We start from the raw sequence: 14,828 nt of genomic DNA, 5'->3' as shown, positions 1-14,828 counted from the left end.
TACACAAGAAGTTAGTGATGAAATATTACTGTCTATGTCTTCATACCGTGCTTTCCCCACCACTGCCCTTAGGTTCTTCATAATTTTAATAGTTTGGATATTGTGCTGCTTCAGAATCCAGAGCTAGACAGAACTACCAATTAATAATTGGCAGTAACTTTTTAAGGCAAACTTGGGATCCTTGAACGCCATCTGTAATTCCCCAGAGGCCATCTTGAACCTACCTCCATTCCATTACAGGTCCAGCTCATTATCTGTTTGGATGGCTAATGTAACAGGTACCCTCCGAAAAGCCATCTCATTCAGCTATGACTGCAAAGTATCCATGGACAACTTATGCATTTCATTCTCTCTTGCTTTTTATGGTGGATTATTTGAGTGGTCATTTTCACAGTGCTCAGAATTCATAATAATATATATGGTTGATGCATTTATGTATTAAAGTAATCTTCAAACAGAAGTGTTTACAGAGTATTATTAGCACCGATAAGACACTCAATAATGATTCTGAAAGTAGCTCAACAATCATATGGAATTCATGGTGTATACCTTGCATGAAATATTTTATGTTTTTATGGTTTATCGGAATAAATGAGTTAGACATGAGGAAAGGAGAAATACATTAATCATCTCCTTATCTCTGTTAGCAATTAGAAAAAAGTTTTCTTTGATTAAATGAAGTAATGTCCTAATTGAAAGCTTGATAAATAGTATAATAAATGGAGAACATGTTTTATTCACTTAAGCACTGAAATAGAATAATTTACTAGGAATGGCATTGGGCTTGGAATTAGAAGAACTGGGTTGAGTCTTAGCTCATACACTTCAGTTTTATTATCCCTAAAATGGGAATTTTCGATAAGAAAATATTGAAATAGATATTTTAACTGCAACTCTTGAACCTTCTAGAACATGAAAAAGAATTTTAAAATTACAATGAAAGTAGAAAAGGAAATTCCACCATGATTCAGTTGTACTTATTTAATTAAAAAAAAAAATCTGGTTCTTATGAAATTTCCATACAACTGAAAAGAATAATTCATTACATCCTTTCTGTGAGAAAACTGATCAATCCCAGAATTCTAATAAGACAGAGAAATGAAAAAAAACAAATAAACAAAAATCCTCCCAAAACAACTAACATATTTTTCCCAGCCTCAAAGTTTGGGAGCTGTAAACTCGGAAAGTTTGTAAAGTTGATGGTCTTATAGAGACACAACTGCTACAGTTTATAAGACATGTTATTCTTTATGTTTTTTTTTTCCAGTTTAATTTTCAACAGGAAATAGAACCAACTATATCTTCTATGCAAAGATATCAGACCAAGAGATCACTGTATTAGTTCACTGTCTTATTTATTAGGCTAGAAGAATATATACAGTAAGCATTTTATTTAATCAGTAGAAGTGACCAAAAAATTGTTTCAGAGATCAGCACTCAAATTTTTCCGGGTGTCAAGTGACACATCTGTTAAGCAATATATCATTTTGGGTACTTTCGCATCATGAGGAAAAAAATGCATTTCCTGATTAGATCTTAAGACTTGTAACAGTGCCATACATTTATATTTTATATATCCAAGACATAAGTTGAAAAATTGCTTTTTCTTACTTTTTTTTAAAAATAGGATTCTGATAGAAACACCTATTCTTTAGAGTCTTATAATTCAGTGACCATTTTATAGTCCTTGAGTGTTCCAAACCTTTCCTACTTTAACTCTGTTATAGTATCAGCCTTGATGCTCATCCTCCCTTTTGGATATCCCATTGCCCCTAAAGAATTATTTTTTTCCCTCCAATGTTTATTACCACTAAGTTCCTGAGAGTTTTGATAATGGCTTCACATGATCCAATATTTGATGAAACTCCAGTTAGTTTCCTCAGTGTTTCCTTATAAACTGATCCTTGCCAGTGATTCATCATTTTTATTGCTCTTCCTTTAAGGTTTTCCAATTTATGTACATTTTTTTCATCTACCAAAACACTGACTATGGTATGAGCAATCAGTTTTCCTTAGAATTGAACTTGATGTTGTCAAAAGCATTGTACAATGTTTCATATGTAGAAAGAACCCTGGAGATTATAAAATGCAGATTCCTCTTTTTACCGATGAGAAAACAGGCTACAAAGCTAACTGGTGGAAGAGCTTGTTCTAGGATCTAGAGCTTCTAACTCCTAATATAATGCTCCTTTTAGGAGAGTAGATTATTCTTACAAATTCACATTGATTTTTAGTTGTTGGCAAAAGAAAAAAAAAATATATATATATATATATTTACTTTTCACATTTCTAATGTAGTTATGTGTATGTGTGTATATGTATACATGGATGTGTATATATGAGTGTATATATACATATATATGTGTGTGTATATGCATGTGTGTGTGTGTACAGATACAGGTTCTAGCAACCCTTCTGAGATATGATCACTAATGAAGAATTCCTGTAGAAAAAAAATAACTTGCATTACTTGGTGGAATGTATTAAATTATGTTATTAGAAATGAAATGACACAGATATTGTAGATAAAATTCCATGTAAAATATGAGAAATATCATTATTTTGAAAGCTCTCAAGTTCACTTTATATCTAGAATTACATAACTCCCATCTTGCCTTTCCATATGGGAAAGTTAATTTCCTTCCCACTATGAGAATTTCAAACTAAAAATAGAAATCAGATAAAGATATAAACTAAATATATATATTATTTAGAGACACAACTACTACATTTTATAAAATATGTTATGTTTTATGTCTTTTTTCCCAGTTAAATGTTCAACTGGAAATAGAACCAACCATATCTTCTTTGCAAGGATATTAAACCAAGAGATCACTGCATTAGATCACTGTCATTTTTATTAGTCTTAGAAGACTTGTCCCCTCTCAAAATGGTCAATGGTCATGTACTAGAAATCACCTGGCAAACTTTGGAAGCATTACAAGGATATGTAAACTCTTTATTGTAATAATTACAACAAGAATCCCTATGTAAATTGTACTTCAAATCTTACAATGATCCATCATGGAAATAATCCTGTGATAGTATTCCCATCCCCATTTTTAGAAAATAAAACTCAAGTGTTCTGATTGCAAGTGCAGTCTGCCTTTTAGACTAGGAAATAATGGTTCCTTGCTATCTGTGAAAGCTCCTCTTGTTTGAAATTGGGAATAAGTGCTGACAAGTTGACAAGTCTCTTGATATGGGATGTTTTGTTGAGGTAGTGTGACATTTTAGAATTGCAGATAAATGGAGAGTCAGGAATATTTGAATTCAGACCCTGCCTTTGACATACACTGGCTGTGCCATCCAGGGCAAGTGGCTGAAATCGCCAGTGTCCCGGACAGCTCTCTAAGACTACAAATGGCCAATAACCGCTGATCTGCAAACATGGAGGAGGTTTCCTCACTAAGTGACTGAGACTCCTATATACTGATGTGATTATTGATGCAAACCTCCCCAACAAGCCCTTGCAAAACAAACACACACATAGAGAAAGCAAATAAATAGGTAACTAGATAACTAACAAAGAAATGAGGAGGAAAGCAAAGTCCTAAACAAATGAATACATAAATAATTGAATGAATGACTGAATATATGACTAGTTTACATCAGAATATAAAAACTGACAGCCTCTTCTCCCCCTGTAGTCCATTCAAGCCAGCATTCTCCTTTGTGGAAGTGAACACCTTTTTTTGATCTCAAACTCAAAAAATTATAGATGCAAGCCAAAATTCTCTTCCTTTTCTTCAATGGCCTAAATAGATCAATAATTCATAAATTTATTCAGATTATTCATAATTTAATATTTTTATCCATGTCGTCTTTTGTACTCATACCCAATGAAGGCAAAAATAATAGCTGCTGCTGTGTTCTTTGTGCTTCAAAGTTTGTAAACATTATCTTTTTTGAATCTTACCTCAACCTCTGGAGGGAAATAATTCAGATATTATTACACTCATTTGGCAGAGGAGGGAACCAAGATTCAAATAGGTCAAGTAGTTATATAACTATCAAGTGAAAGGCAAAGTTTATTAATTGCTGAATGGGAGAGTTAAAAAAAAAATCGGACTTTTCGAAACCTTCACAGGATGTTTCCTCTGGTTAATGTTCTAGCCCCTGTGTATGAGGGCTAAATGTTCCCAGATTTATCTTCTGCATCTATGGTGTATCTATATTATTTAGACTGTCATATTCTATTTAAACTGTCATAGTATTCACTTGGGTGGAATATTACAAAATTATAGACTGCCACTTAGGCCCAACCAAATCTGTAAATACAGACAAAGAATTCCATTCTATTCAGTTATCTGCTCAACAGCTTTAACTAGATGTCTGGGTTGTCCCTCCATAACTCATTTAAATTTAAACTTCGCATCTTTTTGCCAAACTAGCCCATCTAGTTGGCTTTGCTCTTTCTGTGACTGGCAACACCATTCACCAAGTAATTTAGGCTTATTGGTGACGTATGTGAAAAGCTGTATGAAAGTATGAAAAATATTTTGTGTCTACTCTCTCACCTATCCAGTGACACATCTAGTCAATGTTCCCTCTACGATACCTCGTGTCTGCTCCTTCCTTTACCTTTCCACTATATCTATACATATATATATATATATATTTATATGTATATATGTATATATATGTATGTGTGTATGTGTATATATACATACACACATATAAACAAATATGTATTCACACACACACACATCCAGTGCCTATAACTGGGCCCTCTTCTTTAGGGATGCAAAGTCACAAATGAAATCATTCAGGTAGGAAGCTCTAAGCTGAGTTTGGAAAAATCTATTTGATATTTGTTGTTTTCATTCTGTTGATACTGTGTGGACTTCAGAGCAACATAAGCCATGAACTCAGATAAGTGATACTCATTTATTAAGTTCTAGAATCTAAAATAATGAAATCTAAAATATTTTAGAATCTAAAATAGACACAGACCCAGGTCTCAAGTACTAAAGCTTCTCTGGCTGTACAATACTCCTTATTTCAAATGACCCCTCTTTTATATAATCTATCACTATTAGTATTTGTATACTAATTTTTATACTTTTACACAAACTATTCATTACAAACTCTACTCACCACCATGTACTGACCTGTTGATTCCAGATATACCAGTGCCCTTCCCATTGTCTTACTCTCAGAAAGGCTATGAAGTCAGTGCAATGAAGGAGATTCAGTTATCTCCCATAACCCCATTCCCAGAGGAGCTTTTCTACACATTTGATCCTTGGACCTCTGAAGCCTATAATACCCATTTGTCCTGTGAAATAGATAGCCCCTATTTTAATTAAAACCCTTGTTACATCTTTTTTCAATACTGTAATAAAATTGCAATTGTATTAAAATAAAACTAACTTTAAATTAGTTTTATATTTAATTTAATTATATATAAAATATATATAATAAAATAAATTTAACTAATTTCCCTTCATCTATTGCTTCTCCTTTTCAAACCAGCTTTCATGACATTGCAGAGTATCGTCAAATTGAGGAAAGGGAAAAGAGGAAAGGAACAGGTATTTATTAAATGCCTACTCTGGGGGAAGCGCAAGAAAGGGGATGACAAAGGTAGCAAAGAAATGGAAATTGAGGGGATGCCCATCCCTTGGGGAAGGGCTGAACAAGCTGTGTTACACGAAGGTAATGGAACAAACATTATTCTTCTCTAAAAATGATGAACAAGCTGATTTTAGAAAGTCCTGGACAGATTTACATAAACAGATGCTGAGTGAAATAAGCAGAACCAGGAATACACTTTACACAATATGCGATGATCAATTATGAAAGACTTGGATCTTCTCAGTGGCTCAGTGATCCAAAGCAATCCCAACAGGCTTGGGACAGAAAATGCCATCGGCATCCAGAAAAAGATCAAAGGAGACAGAATGTAAATCAACACATGCTATGTTTAGTTTGGTTTTTTTTAATCTATGCAGTAGTTTTTCCCTTTTGCTCTGATTTTTCTCTCCTAACATGATTCATAAAGCAACGTGTGTTAAATAAACAAATTAATTAATTAAAACAACAACAACAACAAACCATTTATTAAGGGCTACTAAGTGCTAAGTATTTGATAAATGTCACATTGGAAAGCTGGCTCCATTTTTATCCCCATTTTACAGTTGAGGAAACTGAGGCAGATAGAAGTCAAATAACCAGTCAGGGCCCCACAGCGAGGAAGTTTCCGAGACTGAATTTGAACTCGTTTTTTCTCATTCCTGGCCCAGCACCCCATCCAGTGCATTACCTAACAGCGCTCCTATGAGAATTTCCTCCTTGAAAGCTGCTCTTTCCCACAATTTATTTTCTCTTCATCTATGCATTTATACTAATCTTACAAGTATCATACTTTTCTGTGAATATATGCCCTTTCCCAGTAGAATAAATAGAGGCAAAGCTGTTCATCCCTTCTTTATATTCCGCAACCAGTCTGGTACTTGAAACATAACAGGCACCTGATTAGCAGGATTATTTTCCACAATTAGACAGTCTCTCTCCCATTATTGCCTTTGCAGACTGAGGAGCCCTATAGTTAAATGAAAAACTCAGGCGGATGGGTTTATTTAGCCTATTAGGAACAAATTGTCTAAAATTCCTTTTAATTTTCTGGAGTCCTCTAATGAAAGTTCACTTTTTCATTCAATTGGCCTTCTCCGTCTTAAGACTGATGAAGCGCTGAGTAAGTTTTATAGCGCATTTTTACTCTGATTTCTGCAGGCTCACAAAGCTGAGCGGCCTTAACAACTGGCCTCTCACAGGATGGGAATATTAGGAGCAAGTGGTTCCCAGTGACAATGCGGGTCCCCAAATCTCCTCAGAGAAGATGTTCTGTTCGGAAAGACAAAATGGCAGGAATTCAGGCAGGAGCCCCCTACGCCCCCCTCTAAACAAACAACTTTAAAATAGCTTCAAATGAAATTCTGGAGCCACAGAGGCGACCCAAGGACAGGCCGGAGAGACATTTTTCCGGCCCAAAATAATGAAGGAGGTCTCTGGAGGGCAGTGGCGGGGGAAACTGGGCGGCCGGTGAGGAAGGCGACCCGGCGGGGCGGGACAACAGCTCCAAAGGCCCGGAGCTGCCCCGCAGCACCTGCGGCCTTCCCTGCCGGCAGGACCCCGGCCCGCAGGAGCTCGGCCCCGTATCCGCAGGTTTTGCCTCCGACCTGCTGAGCTTTGGTCCTGGGCCGGAGGGCCGGGGCCTGTTCTATCTCCTCTCACTGATGATCCATGCAGGATGCGGAGCCAGACTGCCAGTTTGGGACAGGTTTTCTTGACTATGTCAATTAATTAAGTAGAGGTTGCTCCTCACCTCCCCTTCTCATTTTCTGTCTTTCTCCTCTCTCTGTCTTTCTCCTCTGTCTGTCTTTCTCCTCTTTCTCCTCTCTCTGTCTTTCTCCTCTGTCTTTCTCCTCTTTCTCCTCTCTCTGATTTTCTCCTCTCTCTGTCTTTCTCCTCTCTCTGTCTGTCTTTCTCCTCTCTCTGTCTGTCTTTCTCCTCTCTCTGTCTGTTCTCCTCTCTCTCTCTGTCTTTCTCCTCTCTCTGTCTGTTTTTCTCCTCTCTCTGTCTTTTCTCCTCTCTCTGTCTGTTTTTCTCCTCTCTCTGTCTGTCTTTCTCCTCTCTCTTGTCTGTTTTTCTCCTCTCTCTGTCTGTCTTTCTCCTCTCTCTGTCTGTTTTTCTCCTCTCTCTGTCTGTTTTTCTCTCTGTTCTCTCTCTCTCCCTTTCCCTCCCTAATTTTTTTTTCTGCATCTGACTACTTAACCTGAACATTTGTTGAATCTGCCCTCCAGAGTCAGATTTGAGGCATTTTTTTAAAGCAATTTGGAGGGGAATTTGGGAGCATTCAAATGAGTTCCTGCCTCCACTCTACCATCATAGCTCCCCCTCCCACCATCCCTTTTTATACATGATACACTGGATGTTTAGAGATGCTTGGGTCCATATATCTAGAAAGCCTGGGAATGGAGGTTTTGATCCCGCCCCTTTTTATTTCCCTGCTCTTTGTATCATGTGGTACCCAGAAGATCTCAGACAGTAATCTGAGTCTAGATTCTGGGGGGTGGGGGGGTGGAGCAGTTATGAGAATCTAGGAGATAACAGTCCCTTGGTACTGTGCCCTCTTCAGATCATATTTTCAATACTGGTTTAAGCTCTGGAGATCCATTTCAGGAAGTGAACATATAGGAAAGTTGTTGAAGTGAAAAGCTTTGAGATCGGGATAGTCAGTCCAGTGCTCTTCCAAAGACTTTATGCTTTTTTCCTGCACTTATTTCAATATTAAAGGCAAAAACCCAAATTAATAATTATCATTTTTGTCTTCTCAGTCTCTGACACTAAGTTGGTCCAGAAATCATTATTGAATGAATGAAGGATAAGGGCGATTTCACATATCCTTTCAATAAATTTCAGCACAACATGTTTTATTAAGCACTGATTATTATTTAGGAAGTTGCATTAATCAAAAATGAAAGCTCTGATAATCCCAATCAGGACAAATTTGGAGAGAAGTAAGATTCAAACCACAAGTAATAGATATTTGAAAAATGAAAATGTTATGGCTCTATTACCTATGGGAAAATATTCATATTCATTTTTCTCCCTTTGAATATCTGGTATTGGACATATATTAATTCACACACTTGTGACACAAGCTAATTTCATGCTCAGCATGAAATCTTACTGCAAGTATTGAATATAATTATATTACAGTGGTTGAAAGTCTAATTTCCAATGTAAACAATAGCTCAGAGCATTCTGATCCAAGGTAAGATTTCGCATTAAGTGTATTCAACCTTAACAGAGGAGGAAATGGCTAAAATCCTCAGGACCTTGAACTCTTCAGAGGAAACATGTTCTAAAAGTAAAAGATAAAATTGTAAAAATAAATGATGTGAGATTTTAGAGTTATAACCAGTTTTAAAAAATGGCTTCAGAGAAATTAGGTACATTCTATAAATCCATTAACTGGAGTGTGTAATGTAGATGAAAAGAATGACTTATCTTTTAAAAATGCGACGGCCATCAGAATTATACATGTCTGTACTTTTCCTTTTATTTGTATATTTTCCCTTGTGTGTATCTAGTTCATTGGAATCACAGTAAATATTTATTGTTAATATTATTATTTATTGTTTAATTTATTGTTAATATTATTAAATATTATGAATGTACCCATTCAGCATGAGATGGCAATGATTTAGACCTCACATAATGTTCTGATCTTTTCTTACCATTCCTTTTCTTTATTCTGCACATGGTGACTGAACCAAGGGAAACTACATTCATAGAGTTTCACAAACTACTTTGTCCAAACACATTAGTTCTACTAAAAGTACATTGCATCACACTCATTTCTTTTTTAGTTATGTTATTGCTGTGTATTTTTATTTAGTTAACTAGTTGTGTCTGGCTCTTTACAACCCCATTTGTGAATTTTTTGACAAAGATCCTGGTATGATTTTGTCATTTTCTCCTCCTGCTAATTTTCTAGTTGCCTTCCTGAGGGAAACCGAGGCAAAGAAGGTTAAGTGATTTGTCTGATTACTTAATGTGTGAGATCAGATTCGAATTCAGGAAGATGAGTCTCAATCCAAGCTTAGCATCCTTTCATCTGTACCACTTAGCTGCCCTGAATCATATTACTAATAATTAATACATTTATATGTTGTATAGAATATTATTCATACATGCTATAATTTAATTTTATAGTATCAAGAATAAGTATACATATATGTGTGTATATATATATATATATATATATATAGCTATATACATATAGCCTATACACACACATACAGTTAATAATACTATAAGTCTACAATAAACTATCTAGAGCTGTTGGGTGTACAATAATTTTAGTCCTATAAATTCTCTATAAAAGATCTACCTAATGATTAGAGGCCATCTTTTGTCATCCTTGATGTGATGGCCTTCAAGCCCTGTTCCAGCTATAAATCTATGATCTTACAATTGTAAATATTAAAAAAAATTCAGGATAGGATTATGAGGAGAAGAGCTGAAGGTCTTGCTGGAGAAAAGAATGTTCAAATGAAAATGAGCACTGATATATATAATCAGGTAAAGAAAAATGACTCCTATTTTAGGGGAGCTTCTTTCACAAAGATTATGTAGGAAAGATCTGTGAATGAAGAAAAACAGAAAAATTGCACCTGATAATGAAGCTTCACTGGGAACCAATCAAAAGAATAAAAACATTCAGCAATATCTTATTATGTAAAAGTTCAGTTATGAAAAATGTGTGTTTATTATTACAGTGTAAAATACATTTACTATCTAAGAGCTACACAGTAGTTTAAGCTTCCTTAGCAAGCCTGAATTAATCATACCAACAAGCTGTGATAACAAATTGCAGTTTTTTAAAAGGAATATCACTAGGATATTTCTCATGGAAGTAAATTATTTTAATGAGCCTCCAGTTAAAATGCAGAATGAAAATCATATTTTTCCTTCCCATGAATGGCTAAAACCATCCTCTAGTATGAAATAGATTTAACAGAATGCTAAAAAGCTGGAATAATAGAATTTTTCATTAACAGAGGAGTAGCATTACATCTGTATAAACTCTCATAATCTAACTAGCATTGTGAAAGAGCAAAGAAAAGTTATTTGCCTAAATAAGAAATTTAAATAATGGAAATACATTCAATATTAAGTGCCCAGTTTTGTGTTCCTAGTTTCATAAAACATTTACTGAAAATCATAGGCTACTTTTCTAACTTCTTTCAGCAAAAGTGATACACTCATCATTTAACATGGGAACGATTTGTGGAATTCATAAGTTGGCTACCTAAGTAAATGATAGTTTTAAAATTTTGCTTTAAATTATAAAGTTCAATATAAGCAGATGCTAAGAATTTGAATAAGATTGACTGCAGTGAATCAGTAATATAAAAATTTAAATAATAGCAGTAGCTGATACCATATTTTATTATTTATAACCTTACATTGTTATTTCTGTGTTTTGATGCCTATTATATCACAGATGTATATATATACATACATACGAATATATATTTATATATGAAAACTAGTAAATAAAATATTTCTGTGATGCTTTGGTTATTTAAATGTGGAGAAAGATTTTTTTTTTCTGTTTGAAGATGGAATTTCTCTGTGGAAAAGTTATATCATAATATTTCATCATGACATGGAGATGTCTGTGAGTTCTCAAAGATTCTGCCAGGAGACAAGAAGATCTAATAGGATAGGGAAATTTTGAATATGGAGCTGGAAGGGGCGGAGCCAAGATGGCGGAGAAGACACACGCGTCTTTCTAAGCTCTTCTCTTACCCTCTTTATCAATATTATATCGAGCCTCAAAAATAGTCTTGACTGCTACAATTCGTAAAGATAAAAGTAGAACAACTCCCCCGAAGAAAATCTGCGTCTCCCAAAAAGGTTGGTTCCGGGCGGGGGAGTCGGGCAGATGGGAGAAAATTGGTTCGAGAGTCTCAAACCGGGGTGAAAGCACGATTCAACGCCGCGCAGCCCCAACCCCGTACAGGCTCTCCTTGGGGAGTTTGATCCTACGGGAGGACCACCAGGTTGCCTCAAACCTGCGGGGGAGCTCGGCGGGGCCCAGAAACTTTTCAGGGCCGTTGCATCAGGCAGGCCTGGGCGGTTTGGGCGGTCCTGCTTTTGCGTCAGCTGCTAAACTCACAGTCCCACAAGAGGCTCCGGCCGGCGTGACACTTTCACCCCCAATCTCTGCCGAGGCAACATTCCCACTCAGCCCTACAAGCCGTTTGAAAACTCGGGTGCTGAATCCACCTCCTGTTGGGGAAGGAAACTCTCACCAGGCACTCCCATACCTCGGCCGGAAACGGTTTAATCTCTCCCTATTCTGCAGAGGCTGGAATTCCTGGGAGCCACCTAAAGTTTAAAACATGAATAAAAAGATGAAAAAGAACATCACCAACTTCTATCGAAAAAGAGCAGGTCAAAAACCCCAAGGACCTCAAACCAAAAAAATCATCAATTCCTCCTTTACGATCTCTCAAAAAAGGGAAATTAAAAATCTCAAAAAGTTAGAAATAAATGGGAAAGGAAAGAAACCTTACAAAAAACAACCCAAAACAATTGGAAAAAGTTAAAAAATTCCCAAATGCAGAAACAAAATGTTGGAAAAAAAAATAATTCACTAAAAAAAAAAATTAGTAAATGGAAAAAAAAATTCCACAACCAAAAACAATACATTCAAAAAACTCAATTGGACATTCAGAAAAGTAAAAAAAGCTAATGAAGAAAATAATCTTTAAAAATTGAACTGAACAAATTGAAACTAATGATTCATTGAGACAGCAAGAATCAGTCAAAAAAAAAAAAAATGACAAACTGGAAAAACCACGTTTCTACTTGCAAAAACGACAGACTTGGAAAATAGATCTAGGAGAAATAATCTGAGGATTATTGGACTTTCTGAAAACTATGATGAAAAAAGAGCCTAGTACAAAAGAAATCATCAAAAGAGAACTGAGATTTAGAATCAGAGGTAAAATAGGCATTGAAAATTCTGAACCTTCAAGAAACCCTAAAATAAAAACCCCAAGGAAATTTTGTGGAAATTTCAGAACTATCAGATTAAAGGAAAAAAATTTTACAACACCAAAAAAAACCATTTAAATACCTTACAATAAGGATTACCCAAGATCTGGCTGCCTCTACATTAAAGGAAAGAAGGGCCTGGTTGATATTCCGGGCCGAACGAATCAGCCAAGAATAAACTCCCGCTAAGCTGAGCATTTCTTCAGGGAAGAAGATGGACATTTAATGAAACAAATAATTCCATTTGTTTCTGAAGAAAAAAAAAAGAACTAAACAAAAATTTGATCTCAAGAATGAATCAAGAGATCAGAAAGGTAAAAAATAACTCTTGAAAATTGTTTTCTGTTTGGATTAAAAAAAATACATGTATAATTTTATTTATGATATAACATAAAAAAGGGAAGTAGATTGGAAAAGGGATGATGGCAGAATAAGGTGGGAAGGAGGATAAAGAAACCACATCCCACAAAGAGGCTAAGGAAACTTATCATATCTGAAATTTAGAGGGGAGGAACATTGTGTGAATCTTACTCTCATCAGAGTTAGCTCAAAAGAAAAATTTGACATTTGTTTTGAAAATTTCCCCCTCATTAAAAACGGGGAAAGGAAAAGGGAAAAAAAAAGTAATAAGGAAGGAAGGGGAAAAACTCAAAGGGGGGGAGGGATTATAAAGGATAATATCTGATACAAAGAAATAATAAGTTTAAAAAAAAGGGGGGGAAAAAAAAAAACACAATCCTTTATTGGGATGGCAAAAACAATTTATAATTCTAACCTAAATTAAAGGGAAACTCCCCCATAAAAGGAATTTGAACATCAAAATCAGAACCCTACAATATTTTTTACAAAAACAATTTAAAAGGGGATCATATAAAGTAAAATAAAACTCAAAATCTATTATCTTCGGTGAATCAAAAACGGGTCCATCCTTTCTCAATCAACAAAAAGAAAAAAATTATCTAATTTAAAAATAAAAAAACACATCCTCTAAAAATACATAAACAACAACAAATCAAATTTAAACAATATACCAAGTGGATAACTCAACTTCCCTAAAAGGAAGTTAAAAATTGCAAGAAAAAAACAAAAAACTTAAAAAGAATTCAACCCACTCTCAAATTGAAAACAAACCAAAAAAAAAAAAAAAAAAATAAAAAAATTGAAAAAAGGTATTTGGTCTTTGGAAAGAAAAAAAATAAAGAAATATATTTCTTCCAACTCCATGAACCACAAAAGACCATAAAAAATATTATTTCGAAAAGCAAAAGAAAAGTTTCCAAGAAAACAAAACAAAATTACAAAAAGGAAAAGCAAAAAAAAATTGGCCAAACAAACTAAAAAAGGAAATGGGTAAAGGCCACAAAAAATCAAAATATTTCAAACAGTAAAACAAAATTTACACCCAAAAAAAAAAAAAAAACCCAAGCCATTAAAAAACCCGAAAAAAATTTAAAAACTTTATTTAAAACTAAGCCCAATAACCCCAATCAATTCTTTTTAACAAAATAAGGGTTAATTTGAAATTTAATTTTTAATATTTAAACATTCCCCATTTTAATTTTAAAAAAGAAAAAAAATTTTTTAATTGGGAAATTTACCCAAAAAAATTAAAAAAAATTTATTTAAAAAAAAAAATTTCCAAAAAAAAAACCTCAAAAATAAATCAAAACAAAAAGAATTTTTTAATCATAATGAAAAAAAACATTAAAAAATTGAAAAAAACCCCAAAAATGGAAATAAACAAACCATTTGAAAACCCAACTAAAAATTAAATTTATAAAAAAGAAAGGGAACCTACCAAAAAAAAATTCCTTAAATTACCAAGAAAAAAATTTTAAAAAAAAAATAAAACCCCCTAAAACCAAAAAGGGTAAAAGGCTTTGAAAAAAAAAACAAAGGGAAAAGAAAAAAGAAAAAAAAAAATGAACCAAAAAAAAACTTTCCCCCAAAAAAATTTAATTTATTATTTTCCCTAAAAAAAACTTAAAAAAATTAAACAAAAAAAAAACAAACCCCAAAAAAAAAGAAAAAATTCATCCCTTCCCCAAAAATGAAAAACCAAACAAAAACAAACTATTGAAATAAAAGTTTTAAAAAAAAATTTTTTAAACCAAAAAATCCAAAGGGGCCCGGTTTTCCCAAAATAAAAATTTAGGAAAAAACTATTGAAAATAGGGCCATTAAAAAAAAAAATTAACCCAAAAAACCAATGATATCCAAAATCAAAAACATTTGTAAAACCTCCA

The sequence above is a fragment of the Sarcophilus harrisii genome, chromosome 6 (genome assembly GCF_902635505.1).
Source record: "Sarcophilus harrisii chromosome 6, mSarHar1.11, whole genome shotgun sequence".
Taxonomy (NCBI): Eukaryota; Metazoa; Chordata; class Mammalia; order Dasyuromorphia; family Dasyuridae; genus Sarcophilus; species Sarcophilus harrisii.
The sequence above is the reverse complement of the archived record's forward strand: the minus strand, read 5'-3'. Positions refer to the sequence as shown.